Here is a 14,291-nt window from a genome sequence, read left to right as displayed (position 1 = left end):
GCATGCAAGCACCCACGTCCACCAAAGCCCCTGGGGAACATCTCCCATGGGTTTGCTGCTGATAACAAACTGGGAACCTACCAGATACTCCAGACTCCTTCTCCTTCCTGCCCGTTTCAATCCCAGAAGCTCTTCCCTTTGTTTCTTGAGATCCTCCAAACGGCTCTGAATTTCTTCCTGGAGAAAGAAAAATGGTTTGGGTGGGTTTTACTTTGGTCTTTCAAAGAAGACAGCTTCCTTCCTCTCAGAAATACCATGGCTGCCTAGCTACAAGTTAGGGAAAATCCCCTGCTTGGGCTGATATCAAAAGAAATCCACCTTGGTGCAAGGATTTTTATGGCAGACCTTGTGTTATATCTGGAGTTGGAGAAAGCTTGATATTTTGGCATTGCCGGAAAGCTTCGTTCCACCAGACTGGGGTTTTCTGCAGTCCTGCAAAGGGCAATGGGCTGCCTTTGAGGAATCAGTGCCTGTGTGTCTGGTATTATTATGGCCTGAAATGAAACACAGGATTATTTTCCTGGCCAGTGCTCCCAGTCCCGATCCACAGGGAGAAGCTCTGTAATACAGAACCGTTAAGAGAAACAGTTTTCTGGCAGGGAAAATTGATGGATCTGTGATATTAGAAAATTCAGCTCTCCTGAATTAAAAAAGTTAAGCAGTTTAGAGAGAAGCTGGGCCCTTAAGAGCTGCAAGGAACCAAGGTCACGTATGTCCTGTACCTTGCACTCCCGGGCAGCCTCCTCCATGGGACCTGCAGGGCCAGGTTGGGGAGCGCAGGATGGGTCGGATGTCACACCAGGGCTTTCTCTGCCGTCCTGCCAGGTGAGTGCCTCCTCTCGTCTCACACACACGTTCTCTGTTCCTTCCAGACCCAACAAGTGAATCTTTTCCACTAGGTTTGCCACTTGTAACTTGAGCTGGAAATTCCCTTTCCGGATCTGGGCTTTGTGGGTGGGAACTTCTGCGTTTCTAGGCCTGCCACGGTCCTCACGGGTTCGGGAGATGCAGGAGTAGAGCCTACCAGTCATGGGCACATGTTCTGTTGGAGACTCCAGGCAGGGAGGATGGGCATCTGCCTCTTGCCCTTCTTCAGTTCCTGATGATGAGGCTGATGCCATGGCAGCTCCTTCGTTTGATGGTCTCTGACCTCCCTTTTCCCTTTCCATTTTGTTCTGTCATGAGAGAGGAGAGAGGGTGAAGGCAAATTGCACAGGTGGGGGCAGAGGGAAAGGGAGAAAGCTGCCTGGGGATGGAAAAGAGCAGAGGGAAATGGTAGCGAGGATAAGGGCCCCCTTGCTTGTGGAGGGGAGGTTGGGCTTTTCTGTGTAAAACCTGCTGTTTTTGCCTCCTGCAAGCTCTGCTTCTTCATCCCACTCCTCTCCACCTCCACCCCACCACATTCCCCTTTTCATGAGGCCTTTCCCATCATCCCAGCCCTCCAACTTTGTTGCTGAGCACAAGTCGAGTTTATTCCTTACACTTTGTGTGAGACACTGGAGGATTCAGCAGCAGCTTGGGCTGTGCTGGACTTGGATGGGCAGCTCTCCTTGTACCTGTGAGCCCTCAGTCTCTCCTCTGGAAGAGAAGAAGAGCTCACGGCAGTTTCTGTACCCACTGGTATTTACAGCTCAGTAGGAGGAAGGCAGTGATAGCAACTCTCTAGAGATATAGCACTACACGGGAGGACCCGTAGACAAACACGTGGGCAGACAGACAGACAGAAGGATCTGTAACAAGAAATGAATTATTTAAAAATGCCTCTTGAGGTGGTGGTAAAAAAATACCTATTTAAATAACTAGAAGTCCTCAGTGAAGCAGAGGAGTAGGATTCATTATCTTATTTTGTGGGAGCTCCAGCACAAAGGTATTGCTGTAACCTCAAAGTGCACCCCACCTTCCAGTCACAACCATCCCCTTGCTGGCTCTGTTCAGGGAAAGGGAAGGCGAAATCCTCAGTGACCAAAGTCAAGGCCCAGGGAATCCAGCACAGCTTCCTCCCTCACAATACACGACTGCCCCAGTTGCAGTGGGGCCAGCACTCCCTTGCTCCCTGTGGTGCTACAAAGGTACTTTGCTGTGGTCCCTCTAAGGCTATGCTTCAAAACTGCTTCCCATATTTAGAGCTGCTGCAGCAATATTAAGTTGTCTGGAAGATTTTGCAGTGGCTTCCCAGGCCATAGATGGGTTTCCTCAACAGACTGAGAGAGAGAAAGACCAGGAGTTCACCCTCCACATCTGGTTCCCTATGCACTAAGATCACTGCAGCTGGACACCTCCTGGATGTAACAGGCTTCTACCCAAGTCTCAGTCCCAACCAAAAGGGATCAAATACAATGCAATAACCCGTCACCCACCTCCTGAGGCCAGGACACACTTCGCAGCAGGTCCTGGAGTTTCCCTGGTCTCAGAGTTCAAATGAATCCAACAAGTGCCAGGATACGCAATTCTTTGCAGATTTTATTCAAAGGCACACATCATCTCCTCAGCCAATGTCTGTATATCCTCATTTTTTAAAAGCCAGTGAGTTTTAACCAGCAGCTTGGCCCTGCTGTGTATGCGGGTGACCGAGGCTGTGCGAGAGCAAAGGGAATGATAATACCGGGTCAGCAATAGCAAGCGAGAAATATCATTCCTATTTATAGGAGCGCCCGGGGCAAAGCTCTGCGCCAGGGAATGCCTGACATGGGGAAAACTGCCTGCCCGGAGAAGTTTTCTATCTATTGATGCCTCTGTGAAATCCTATGAAATATGACCTTTCATTTCTACCTGGAGAATATTTTCTCCAATGCCTGATGAAGGGGATTTGTGCCTGAAAGTTGGCAATTGAAGAATTTTGCTTTTGGAAAAATCTTGTTGGTCTAATAAAAGAAATCATTTCTACTTCGAGCCCTAATTGCTTCAGATGTGGAGATACTCGTTGGTTCACTGCCCTAGCCAGAAACTTGAACTAAGGAAAGCTTACCAAAAATGGTGTTTGCTAACTGATTTCTCCTGTTAGCAAACAGGCATGTGCCTGCATTTCCTGAATGTCTGTTCCCTTGCAAATTGGTTCAATCCAGGCAGGTTACACTAACCTGCAAAGACTGAATCAATTCAGGCTCTGGCTTTTTGAATGTCTGTTCGTAGCCTGAATGTCTAGGTTTTCATGTGGCTGGGTTTCTTCTTTTTTCCTTTTCATCAGATTAGTGGGGGTTATACTGCTCTGTGCCTCTGCAGGCAGGCAGTGGCGCTGGGGGGTCATAGTCCCTCCCAAATTCACCTTAGTCCCCCATAGCTACCCCTCCCATGTGTGGCTGGGCGTGCATATCTGTCTGTCTCTGTCTGTCTCTATGTGCACATGCCTGTGTCTGTGCACATCTGTATGTTTGTGTGCACACGTCTGTGTGTCCGTGCATCTGTGTTTGTGCACATATCTGTGTGTGGTTGTGCGTGGGAATTCATGTGTGTGCATCGCTGCATATGCTCCTCTTTGTGTGTGTGTGTCCATGTGTGTGCTTGTGCATCTGTGTGTGTTTGTGTGCATGCATGCACATGAGTTCGTGTGTGTGCATTTCTGCATGTGGATCTCTGTGTATGCACATCTTTGTGCGTGCATGTGTCTTTGCATACATTTGCAAATTGTTCTTTATGAACTTTACAAACTGCCCCGTCTCTGGTGTTTTATATCTGAAAGGCTACGTACTGTTTCCTGAGCTTAGTGTACATGTTGCTCCCGGTCCTACAGGCTCCTCGGATGGCCTAGGTTTCAGTACTGCACGAACATGGAGCAAAGTGCCCACCCGTGTGGGCCACAGAGCTTTCCATTTCTGGATGAGATGCCAGACAAGAGGTGAAGTTGGACAGACCGTAACAGCCTAGAGGTTCAGAAGTAGACGGTCTATCATGAAGAAACTTGGAGATTTCAAGTTCAGAGCAAAGAGGGACCATGAGATCATCAAGTCTGACCTCCTGAATGCTCCTGGCCATTACCTTTAGCCCAGAATTGAGACCAATGGCTTTAGATGGACCCAAATATTTCTCCTCTCAGGAAACTAAATGTGTGCCACAGGGAGAGCAAGAGAGGCCACAGCACCAACCAGCCCTGAGGCCCCGGCAGTAGCAGGGCCTTGATTCAGAGGTGTGCCTGGATTATTCTGGTTGGTCTGCCTGCCCCAACCGCGACCAGTCGCTCCCTGCGCTGGGCGAGCGGTGGGACAAACTTCTTCCCTGCCCGCTCCGCCAGACGCTGGACAAGGGGGGAATTAACCCCGCTCCCGGCCCCTTCCCATTAGGGGGTCTCTGGCCATGCCCCCATCCTGCCACTGGAGCGGCGAGGGAGCAGGGACCGTAACGGGGACAGCAGCCTCGCTCGTGGTGTCCCAGGAGCTGAAGCCTCTTCCCCTGGTGGGGGGCTGAGCTGCGGGGATGGCGGGGGACCAGGGTTGGGGGGGCAAAGCTGCGTGGATGGAAGATTTAGCCCAGCAGCTTCTGCCCAGCGCAGGGAGCTCTGGCTCCAGCTCCGGCTGCTTTCCGGGGAGAGCTTCAGGCGGAGCTGGAGCCAGAGCTGCGGGGCTGAAGCTCTCCCTGCTCCAAGCAGCGCTGTGCCGCGGGGCAGGAGCGGGAGCTGCAGCTGGAGGTGAGGGAAGCAGAACAGGCCTGCCGGGCCCAGCCGGCGCACAGCTTCCCCTTGCCTCGGCAGCTCCTCGCCCTCCCACTCCTGCCCCTGCTGCGCTGCTCTGGGCGGCGAGGGGCAGGGAGTCGCTTTAGCCCAGACCATGCAGCTCTGGCTCCAGCTCCCTTCCCCCGTCCACCCCACCTGATGAGCAGCCCCTGCGGGTGGAGCGGGTGGAAAGCAGCTGGAGCTGGAGCTGGATCTCCATGCTGTGAGCAGAAGCCACTGGGATAAAACTACCTCTACCCCTCACCCCCCGCCGCCCGGAGCGGTGCAGCAGGGGCAGGAGTGGGAAGAGACGCTGGAGGTGAGGGGAAGTTGGGCTCCACCTGGACGCGTCTGCCCTGGCTCCAGCTCCAGCTGCCTTCGACCCACTCTGCCAGCCCGGCACGATGAGCAGCTCATACAGGGGAGGGGGAAAGTAGCTGGAGCTGGAACCGGAGCTCTGCACACCGGGCAGAAGCCACGGCGTTAAAGGTTGCACGCGCCCGCCCAGAGCTGAGCTGCGGCCATGCCCAGTCCCTGACACTGGGGTGCGGAGAGGGGCGAATGCCTGAGGGGGTGCTACACCCCAGCCAGGCAGACCTCAGCTGTGGTCCCCTGGTGGGAGAGGGGGGCCGGAAATAAACCCTTTCTGTAACAGGCTTAAACCCACTTCTGAGTAACTTCTGTCCACAGCCTCAAAGGAAAATCTCCCTCCCCGTGTCCTCAAGGGCCAGAGGAGGAGGGAGGTCAAGTCAAACAACTAAATTAGGCCACCCTAATAAATGACCCTTCTAATGACCATCCCCTCGTCACAGGGAAAGTTGTGCCAGGTGTCTGCTCCCTGGGACCTGCCGCGTTGGCCCAGCACAGTCAGGTTTATCTCTGATTCTGTACAGGATTTCAATAAAAAACATGTCCCCAGAGTCTGCACGCCAGTGCTCGAAGGCCAGGACTTTTCCCATATGATTGCTGATCTTGAAGTAGCAGGCATATGTTCCCCAGGGACGACACTGAGACCCCATTTCCCCATCTCAGCCATTCCACGTTGGCCTCCAGGCATGCCCCATGTGCAAGACATTTCTGCTCAGTGCTGACCTTGCCCAAACTGTAATCAGGGCTTGGAAGTGAAATGCCCAGATCCCAGCCTCAGAGTCCACCAGGCACCCGGCCCGCAGGGATTCAACTTCTCTGGAGTGTAATCCAAGCTCAGCATTTCTCTCATGATGTGGGTAACTCCAGAGATTAAATGAAGAGGGCAACATGAGGGGAACTTCCTCAAAGGTTTGAAATCAAACATCCCTGAGCCATGAATGGTGCTTGGTTGCCCTGGTGGGGATGCAGCTGGGAACCGGTGTCCAAGCCCTGCTCTAGCAAGAGAAATAGGAGTGGGAATGAGAAGGAGCCAAATCTGGTGCAAAGTGCTTCTGATCTCAGTGGGGAGAGAAGAAAAGGAAGGAGATCCATTCTGGAGAGCGAAAGCACGGACCGGAAGCAAGTTTGGCTAGGCTGAGCTCTTGTCTTGCATTTAAATCTCTTGGGATTGTGCCTGGTGAGGGGAGGGGGCCAAAGGCAGCACCACCGTTTCCCACCTACCACTTCCTCCTCCATAACACATCTTGTCGAAGGGAAAATAGAGTGATGAATGGTGGCTGCATTCACCCCCTGGGCTCACCCTCTGGCGCAGCACAAAAGCAGTGACTTCAGCAAGAGTCTGCACTGATCCTCTGATGAGCACAGACAGCTCATTCCACGTATCAAGTACAGCCAGGGGGGTGGCAATGCACCACTGGCCCCTCTGTCCTGTGCTGAGGAAAATCGCCTCGCGTGCCATGCCCTGGCACGCTCCAGAGAGTAACCGATCTCTGGGGTAGGCCATCACTACCAAAGTGAGCCTTTTTGAGGGTCCTCTAGGTAGAAAACCCTGCAAAAATGCTGTACTGTGACCATACTGTTTTTACCACTGAACACAAACAGGTTTGAATCAGCCTGTCCTCCATGGTGTACTGGGACCTCCACAGGCTGCAGTATCTCCTCCTTTCCCCCTGCCCCACAACATCACATATGTCATTTTCCACCCATGTTTCCTCATTGCCATGTGGTGCCAACCGTGGTCAGCAAGGACATCCTGAGCCCGACTAAATTTCTAATTATTTATTAAGCTACAGAGTGAAACTAAAGAGGAGGGAATCTTGATTTCGGGAAATGGGAAGGTCTGGGCTGGGACTGTGGGTCCCTCTGACGCCTGTGCCTGCAAGGTAAGGAGAGAAGAGGTGAAATGTTTGGAAAATGCTGAATTACCCAGGTTGAGGGTGCAAAAAACTCCCGTATTGTCGCCGTTGTGGCCATGCTGGTTGCCAACTGTGTGAGCAGGCCGCTGCCTGCCTTCAGCCGTCCCTTCCTGCCAGTGCTGGAGATGCTCCCTTATCCCGCAGCTGTTCTTCACCTGTCCAGCCATGAGGGATGGCTCTGGTCTCCCTGTACAATGGTACAGAGCCACCTCCCTGCCCTGCAGGGCTTTGTCACCCTCACCTTGCTGGGTCCAAACATCTCATCGTATCGGGCTCCAAGCAGAGCCTCAGTCCCACAGAGGACCCTCCCTGGGGAATCCGCCTGGGGTGCAAGCTATTGGGGGACTCCAGGGGATCTGTAAGTTGGATGACTGGGAGGAAGGAGGAGGTGTCAGAGGCCGTAGAGGGGGTGAGTGTGGGAGGATCCCTGGCAGAAGAGGACTCAAGGCCCAAAGTGGCTCAGCTCCCTGCTGTCAGAACCAGCCTCACTGACGCCCTCCCTGGCTCCATGAGGGCAGACATTTATGTCCAGGGAACTCCCACACGGTCTTATGAACAAGCTCTTCACTTTCCTGCTCCTCTTACCTGAGCCTCGGTTTCTGTCTTTGAAGTCGCTCCTCCTCTTCCACCCATTCCCGCTCCCGCTCCTGGAAATAGTGCTCGACCTGCTGCTCCTTTTCCATCCATAGCTGGAGGTTCAATGAGACACAGAAGGGAACAAAGAAGAGTCAGTGCAGACAGCAGCAAGCGACTCCACAGGACACATCTCCACACCCATGCCAGCCACCCCTCCTCACCCCAATGCAGGGACACGAGAGACACACGTGTGCACCTGCCGATCGATGACTGTGACTGGGGGTGCACAATATGCACACAGAGACCCTTCTCCAGTGCACAGGGACATGCCTGAGTTTCCAACAAGAAACTTGCAGATGGGCACAGTGTATGTGTTTGTATACATCCAGCACCCACAGGCGATTAGCCCCTTAAGCCACCTCTTAGCATACACAACTACCATTCAGAGGCACAGGGCCATGCCCCAGGGCTTCACCTTTCTCCACAGCACCCCCACCTTCTTCAGCCCATGCAGCTGGGCAAGGGCATTTTCCATTTCTGCCAGTTGCTGGCTCCGTTGGTCCCATTTCTTGATTGGCAGAAATCCCCGGCAGCTTTGGATGCTTAAGCACTCACTGAGCCTATTGACATCCTGCCAAGAAACAGAGACTCCCTTAAGCACCTTGAAATGGCCCTGGGCTGGAGGTCCTTCTGCACACTCTGTGGGATCCCAAGGGGACAGGAGGCTGTGCTGTGCTCCACACTGTCCCCAGTGGTCCCAGGGATCACAGGGCCCTGGCAGGCATCTCAGGCTCTGTGCAGGGTTACCCAGGTGGCATCCTACCCAACCAGTCTGAACACAGCCTTTTCTGGAGCAACAAGTGGCGTGGTGCACCATTAGCTCCTATGCATCTGACCAAGAGCATGTCGGACTAGTGCCCAATTCACAGGCCTACCAGGCTCGTTTGTCTACCAATAATGCTTTGCAGCCATCAGCATGTCCCTCGTGCAGCCTTTGTCTCAGTTAACCCATCTCTGCAAGCAGACCATAGCCACATGGTTGGAAATGCTCAGCTCATGCCACACTCACCTGGTTGCTGCTGCCAGGCGCCAAACCTCTGCCCATTGCCCTTGTCCATTTTTGCGGGGGGGTGCTGTTCCTTGACCCGGCGGGAGTGGTCCTCAGGCTTCCCGGAGGTGTGAGCGGGATGGGCTTGTTGTGCCGGCTGTCTGGGACCTGGAGCTCTGGGAGCTGGAGGAAGGGAAGAGAGGATTGGGCAGAGGGACTCTGGGACCCAGTCTCCCCGGGGGGAGATAACCCACTCTTTTGCAGTTTGTGGGGGTGCAGCAGGGGCACTGTCCCTATTTTGTGGGGAACCCCAGGGTCCTGAAGTCCTGGGCCCTGCCAAAGACTATTACAGTCACTGGTCCCCATGGGAAAGCTCTGCTCGTTCTGTGGTCGGGTGCTTTGAAAGGTAATATTGTAGGGCATAAAGCTACTGAAATCTTCAGCAGCAGGGACTGAAGGGAGAAGGTGAGGGTGAAGATGAGGATAGGAAGGATCCAGCATTAGCATGTTTAGAGCAGGGCCAGAAGGCATCAACCTTGGGCAAGTGTTGCACTCTCCAGCCCTCAATAACACATTTGCTCAGGACACTAAATTTCTCCTCGCGCCCCTGTGAGACAGGCCGCTTATTATTGCAGGTTGGCAGATGCCCAAAATGTGATTCCTTTTCAAGTGTCCAAGCTACACAGAGCAGGAGCATAGAGGCCTACACTAAACACATGGAGAAGCAGCAGGAAAATGCAAGACAGCGACACACTAGAAGAATCAGAAGAGACTCACAAATTAAACAGTAATAGGTTGCAAGGAGCCCCAAGCACACGATATGGGAGAACATGCACAGACCCAGACAGTGTCCTGCATCGAAAAGCCGCAGGTGAGAGACAGAACCAGCGTGAAATACTTCCCAACCTAGAGCAAGAGAAATGAAAGAGAAGCCCTAGCAAGCCACTCACACGCACTGGGCAGGATCCTGGTCTTCTGTCCATTCTTGTTTTTTCCACACACTCTCCTTATAAAGTATCGCGTATCTTATCAATAGGGGCTTTTAATAATTTCTTAAAAACTAATTTCTGCTACAACTAATATGGAGCAATGGACTATATAAATTAACCTGCAAACTATATAAACTAATATAAAGCTACTAACTAAGGTACAGAGAATAGCAATCCTAGTCACTAATACTAGAAATAGATGAAGAACAATAAATGTAACGCTGCAACTGAGAAACCTAAAAGTACTAAACGCTCGCTCTCAGGGGGTACCAGTAGAGGTATGAGAAAAAAACACTTGACAGTATCTTTTTCAATCCCACATCACAAGTCTCCACGGTGACATCATGGCACGTGTCATAAAGAGGCACATGTCATAAAGGAGCCTGTGTCATAAAGCAGCCTGTGTCAGGCCCTGTACCTGGGGTTTCCAACCAGGCTGCCTTGGATATCCATTTTATTTTTCGAGTGTACGCATGCTCCTGAATTTCTGTGTGTGTAAATAAATATAAATGGCATCGGGGCAGGGGGAAGGGATATTTCTCAGTTTGCTGCCCCTCCTTCTCCTCCTTTCTTGCCTGCGCCTGGCCCCTAAAAAGGAAAAAATACATCTTCCTGAAAGACATTTTGCTTTGGATCTGATCAATAATTTATTTAAATCCTTCCCAAATAATTGGAGAAAGTGATGCTTGCTCATGAAATCTCATTTTCCTAGGCTCCATCATAGGATCAGGAATCAAAACATGTCTGATTTTCCCTGCGAACCCATGAGAACAGGATTTCGGAGATTTTCCTTTGAATGTCTAGGTTTTCCCATGGCTGGATTACTTCTTTTTGCCTTTACATTTGATTTCATGGCTGTAACAAAACAAAGCAAAACTTAGTGGACAACAAGGTCTTTGTAAGGTCTTTGTAAGGATCCTGTAAGGATCCTGTGCTCTAAAAAAGTGATGTTAAACTCATCTAGGCAGATAGTTTTCCCAGGTCCAGTCCATGGCTTGCCAGGGCTTCTCCTTCATATCTCCTGAGACAGGTTGGAAAGTCTTGCACTCTGGTTCTCCTTCTCACCTGGAGCAGCTTTCCACTTCAGGGCACAAGCTTTCCAGCCTACACCACTGCCATCTTGGTGTAAGTAAACAATCTTTTAAACTACCGATACGCGTCCGTGCCTAATTCCAGAGCGAAGGCCTTCCCTCTCCGCCCCCGCGTGCCCGGGCTGCTGGCCACAGCCCGCGTGCAGCGCGAAAAGGGCTCGGGGCGCTGCCGGCCCGCACGCTGGCTGTCTTTTAGCCTTGTGTTGTGTTATTTTTTCCTCTTGCTTCTCCATCTGTTTTATGTAGGCCTCAGTTCTCCTGGTTGGTAGCTTGGGCTCTTGGAATAGAATCACTTTCTGGTCTTATCTTTGGGCAACTGCCAATAAACAATAAACTGGTCCTGAAATAAGGACCAGCCTCTCTCATAGATGCATAAGGAGAAATGTAATGCCCTGGCATAGGTGTTGTTGAGGGCTGGAGAGAGCACACTTGCCCAGGGTTGGTGCCCTCTGGCCCAGCTGTAGTTATGCTACTGTTGAGTTATTTCAACCAGGTCAGACCAAACTCCTTTACAAGGCTCCCCCTGTTTCTGCAGTCCCATGTGGCATTTCTGAATCATAAGGGCCTGAGTAACTATATCAATGGGGCCTCCCCTGGTGTTCATCCTCTCCCTCTCGCTTCAGTTCTTGCTGCTAAAGATGGCAGTATCTTCAGGCCCTGCATTACCTATCCAAGCACCCGGCCACAGCACTTTCCCCTGCAGGGCAGGAATGACGACAGTTCTTGGCAGGATCCAGGGCTGATGAGCCCTGGATTTCCCGACTAGGTACACAAAGTGCCCCTGCTGGTTAACACATAAACTGCAGAGGACTTGGTAATCTCTGCCTGGTGGGAATGGGCCCCAGAGTGCCTTCTCCCAACCAACTCTTCTCTTCCTCCAGTTCCCGCAGCTCCACATCCATGGCAGCAGGCAAAGGCAACCCATTTCAATAACACTATCTGGAAGCCTGTGGACCACACCGATAGGATCCGGGGACAGCTCCCTCCCCACTGCCCATCCATCCCCATTGCACTGAAGGAGGGCACCAAGCGTACATTTAATGCCGACTCACCAGGTAAGTGTGGCATGACCTGAGCATTTCCAACCATCTGCCTATGGCCTCCTTGTATAGATGTGGAAACTTAGGCACGGGCTGCACAAGGGACTGTGCTGAAATGAGTCTTTGGCACAGCCATCGATGGGGCCTGGGCGCCCTGTGCTCTGAGCTCTAGTCCCATGTAGTCTTGGCCCAGTGCCTAGGAGCTAATGGTGTCTCAGGCCTGCTGTTGCTCCAGGAAAGGCTGTGTTCAGACAGGTTGGGCAGGAGCCCTTTTGGACATGCAACCTTGGACAGAGTTTGAGCTGCCTGCCAGGGCCCTGTGATGCCTGGGGCTGCTGTTGACTGTGGAGGAGAGCACAGCCTCCTACCACCTCGGGATCCCATGGAGAATGCAGAAGTAACTCCAGCCCATGGCCATGGCAAGGTGCTTAAGGGACCATGCTTTGTTTCCTGGTAGGATGTCAGCAGTATCAATGACTGCTTAAAAAGTCAAATCTGTTGGGCTTTCCTTCCAAGCCCTCAATGGGACCTGTAGAAATGGCAGCTGGAGGAACTGGAAAAGACCCTTGTCCAGCTCCATGGCATCGAGAAGTTGGTGGTACTGTGGAGAAAGTTGAAGTCCTGGGGCATGGCCCTGTGCTTCTGAATGGTAGATGTGTTTGTGCATGTGCTGAGAAGTGGCTATTGGGCTATTGGGCTTTGGGTTCTGGATGCGTACAAACATAAGCACACACACACACACACAGAGTATGGAGCCCACACTCTGGGTGTCTCTGCACACATTTGAGAGCGTCCTGGGTAACACATACATGTATAACCCGGGTAGAACCGTGTTAGGTACTTCCTTCTCCAAGCAAAGGCAAAGGTAAGCAGGGCAGGTGTGCTGGGGGATGAAATTTCTGGTTGCACGCAGTTTCCCTTCTTCCCCAACAGAGCCAAGCCAGGACACTCTGTGAACTTAACTATATACAAACCTATTAATACAATAAACCAGAGGAAGGAATATCTATCTATCTATCTATCTATCTATCTATCTATAGATAGATAGATAGATAGATAGATAGATAGATATTCCTTCCTCTGGTTTATTGTATTAATAGGTTTGTATATAGTTAAGTTCACAGAGTGTCCTGGCTTGGCTCTGTTGGGGAAGAAGGGAAACTGCGTGCAACCAGAAATTTCATCCCCCAGCACACCTGCCCTGCTTACCTTTGCCTTTGCTTGGAGAGGGAAGTACCTAACCCGGTACTACCCGGGTTATACATGTATGTGTTACCCAGGACACCCTCAAATGTGTGCAGAGACACCCAGAGTGTGGGCTCCATACTCTGTGTGTGTGTGTGTGTGTGTGTGTGTGCGTGTGGTTGTGTTTGTACGCATCCAGAACCCAAAGCCCAATAGCCCAATAGCCACTTCTCAGCACATGCACAAACACATCTACCATTCAGAAGCACAGGGCCATGCCCCAGGACTTCAACTTTCTCCACAGTACCACCAACTTCTCGATGCCATGGAGCTGGACAAGGGTCTTTTCCAGTTCCTCCAGCTGCCATTTCTACAGGTCCCATTGAGGGCTTGGAAGGAAAGCCCAACAGATTTGACTTTTTAAGCAGTCATTGATACTGCTGACATCCTACCAGGAAACAAAGCATGGTCCCTTAAGCACCTTGCCATGGCCATGGGCTGGAGTTACTTCTGCATTCTCCATGGGATCCCGAGGTGGTAGGAGGCTGTGCTCTCCTCCACAGTCAACAGCAGCCCCAGGCATCACAGGGCCCTGGCAGGCAGCTCAAACTCTGTCCAAGGGCGCAAGGATGCCGTGCAGGAGCCGTCACTGCAGGTCGCTGGTCTTCTTGGCGGTGGGAGAGGTGGTCAAGGCGGGCCATGGCGAGCCCACTGGCGCTCATCTTTGCCCAGGTATACTGTCGTGCGTCAGCGTGGAAGACCCGCCAGGCATCAACGAGGTCCGCTGCCTCCAGGTTTTTGGGGGGTGGGGACAGGAAAAGGCGGGCACGGAGTGCAGGGAACGCACAAAAGGCACTCGAGCTGCAGGAGCTCAGAAGGGCTTCACCTGTCAGTGGCCATCTTGATCGATCGATTGATAGATAGATACAAATCATGGAACTATATGCAATATCTGTACACTCCTGTACCTCCCCTCACTAAGGATACAGGTAAGTAAACCGGAACAAAGGATAAAGATCTGGCATTATTAAACTCTATTAAAATACCAACTCGCATACCTAAAATGCAAATACATACAACATCAGTCACTGACTCACAAAATATAAGGCGTATGAAGGTGCAAATTAATCCTAGGCTCCAGCTGTCCCGCAGCCCAGCCTGGCCGGGACCCCATTCACTGTGACTGCACCCCACCCAGTCTGGGTCACGGGGCAATCGGAGCCCAGTGGCTCGCGTAAGGGCACAGTGTGGGGAAGCCAGGGGTGTCAAGGAACATCCCCCTCCTTTCTTCCAGGGTGCATGAAGTGGGCTCTGATTGCCTCGTGGACTCCAATTGCCCCACGACCTGACCCAACTGGAGCGCAGCCCGCCCCCCGCCAAGAACAGCCCAGCGTAGACCTGCTCCACTACCCCCGCAAGGCCATTCCCCCGTGGC

General features: G+C 52.2%; 1 long non-coding RNA gene across 1 annotated transcript; it reads right to left on the bottom strand.

Moving 5' to 3' along the window:
* Positions 1-81: 81 nt before the first annotated feature.
* On the bottom strand, positions 82-2,576 carry LOC112548897. The gene is made up of 3 exons (XR_003092402.1): positions 2,358-2,576; positions 723-1,175; positions 82-177 (listed from the first exon to the last, which is right to left on the bottom strand). It is a non-coding gene; the product is annotated as an uncharacterized LOC112548897 (long non-coding RNA).
* Positions 2,577-14,291: the final 11,715 nt, after the last annotated feature.

This window comes from Alligator sinensis, unplaced genomic scaffold (genome assembly GCF_000455745.1).
Source record: "Alligator sinensis unplaced genomic scaffold, ASM45574v1 scaffold1221_1, whole genome shotgun sequence".
Classification (NCBI taxonomy): Eukaryota; Metazoa; Chordata; order Crocodylia; family Alligatoridae; genus Alligator; species Alligator sinensis.
Note: the sequence above shows the minus strand (reverse complement) of the source record. Positions and strands in the feature narration are given on the sequence as shown.